The 2,326-nt window shown below is 29.6% G+C and overlaps 1 long non-coding RNA gene across 1 annotated transcript; it reads left to right on the top strand.

The window, feature by feature from the left end:
* Positions 1-1,251: 1,251 nt before the first annotated feature.
* Positions 1,252-2,326, top strand: LOC11433828 (uncharacterized). Its single transcript, XR_003010197.2, has 2 exons — positions 1,252-1,515; positions 2,000-2,326. It is a non-coding gene; the product is annotated as an uncharacterized lncRNA (long non-coding RNA).

The raw sequence follows: 2,326 nt of genomic DNA, 5'->3' as shown, positions 1-2,326 counted from the left end.
CTTTTATTTATTTATTTATTTATAAGAATAATAATGGTGTCCTTATGGAATTACGGTTTCATATGAACATCAATAGATTAAATTTCACTGTGTTAATATCTGAGTATTATTATTTTTATAAATCAAGTGTTTCTAAAGTAACGCAATACACGTTTCAAATGAAACTATCCTAAATCAGATCTTACAAGAATTTTGTCTTTTATTGACGGAATTAAACCCTTAATAACAAAAAAAAATCACATAGTAGGAGACTAAAGCAAGGAACATTTGACACAAATTTCCGATAACTCCACTCCAAGATCCAAACAACCAAAAATCTTATACAAAAGAAAGAAAGAGAAATCATAAATGATAAACAAATAAACTATTGATTTGAATAAAATAATCATCGATAGAGTGGTCAAGCAAATCTCTTCAATATTTCTAAAATATCGTAAATGGGATTTACATGTTTCCCAGTCGAATCAAATAGTCATAGATTGGTGGGGAAAATTGATCTCTCAATTGACATTTTAAACTCTTTTATTAGAAAAAAGAAAAGAAATGCATTGATATGTTCACTTCTATGGATGATAGAGAGAGTTTTGCTAACGAATGTTCTAAGAGCATTGTTTAAGACTTTTATTAAAAGAAACTTTATTTCGAAAATACAACTTATTACTTTTAGTACTCTAATCAATATTCCAAACACTCGTTAGCATTCTTTTAATTTAAACCAATCAAGTTAAATCGTGAGTAAAACATAATCATTAATCCACCTTCTCATGTCATATCATTCAGATTATAAATTTCTAAACTTGTAGTCATTGACAATGACTATGGTGAAATTTGGGATGAAATTTCCTCCTCCTTTTGTTTTTATATATTGCGAAGGACATTGCCTTTGACAAATGCGTACCAAAACTTATTAATTAACAACTATAAACGTAAGAAATAGTGGATTATGCTACTTTATATCTCTGTCCTACCGACAACAAAAAGAAACTTTGTCCAACAAAAATTTGATTTTTTATTTTTTGATTGATGATAATACGATATATGTACAAGGGCGGAATTATGAAGAATCTTTATTTTATAAGGACGGAATTTAGAAAAAAAATTTATAGGAGGAAATCCAAAAGTGCCCTATATTACAGGGGAGTAAAACTCAATTAACCATATTATTAATTTAGGTGTTTGAACATCGGATAGTCTACTTATTCGTCTTGAAAAGATAAATTATGAATTTCAAACCATTAAACTACTTGAAAAAAAAAATAGTACTCTTAATTAAGATACTCTTTGAGCAAATTTATATCTTTCTCCACTTAAATGCATTTTCATATAATCCTCATTCATTTCACACACACGTAAATACATGTTCTAGATTCTCTTAATTGGCAGGAAGATACATGGCTTATTTGAAGAAGGTTATATTGAACCTGACTTTGCTGTTTGTGATTATCTTGTCAATGGAAGTGGCAACAACAGCAGCAAGGTTACCACTGTGGAAAATTGAGCCTCATCACAAAATAAGTAAGTAACACTCTCTTTGGTCTTATAACTCGGGCTCTTGAGATAAGGAGAAAAAGCTTTGATAATCTATAGTTTGATCCAGAAATAAGTAAAATATGATTAATAATTGTTTTAGTTGGTTTTTGTACTCAAAAGCAAGTAAATTATACACATCTTTTGAAAAATGGTTAACTTATATATGCATTTAGTTTAACAAAAAGCTATTTAATACACTTGTTGAATTTTTACATTTTTGTTTTATATTCTTGTCATTTTTCTACATATCTAGGCAATTTTCGCAAGGGATTTTTAAATTATTTGAAATTAATCTCATTTTCTGACAAAGCTAGCAAGAATCAATAACTGGTTATTCAAGTTTCGATTTGTGGTTTTTTAAATAAAAAAGTCGAACTTCATTATTTATATATTTTTCCATTTTGAAATTTATGTATGCTTACTAATTCATTCACCATGTTGCTGCCATGTCTGTTTGGGAATCTCAAAGATGGACGCCTACTTTATATTGTTGATGATGTTCCACGCGGCCACCACTATAAGTCTCCTCCTCCTCCTCGTCCGTCTCCTCCTCCTCCTCCTCCTCGTCCATGATGCTGATGAATCCAGGGCACCAGAATTAGCACGATGGTGAAAAGAGCAAGTTGACAATGAATAAAAAAAGGGTGAAAAAGAAAGATGCAAACAAAACTTGTGTAATTGCATATTCACATGCTTTAATAATTAATAAACCTATGAGTTGTATCCAAATATTATGAGTACTACTAATTTATGAGTTCTCGATATATAGGCAATTTTTGCAAGAGATTTTTAGTGA

Source organism: Medicago truncatula, chromosome 3 (genome assembly GCF_003473485.1).
Source record: "Medicago truncatula cultivar Jemalong A17 chromosome 3, MtrunA17r5.0-ANR, whole genome shotgun sequence".
NCBI classification, from domain to species: Eukaryota; Viridiplantae; Streptophyta; class Magnoliopsida; order Fabales; family Fabaceae; genus Medicago; species Medicago truncatula.
This window is presented reverse-complemented; position numbering and strand designations above follow the sequence as displayed.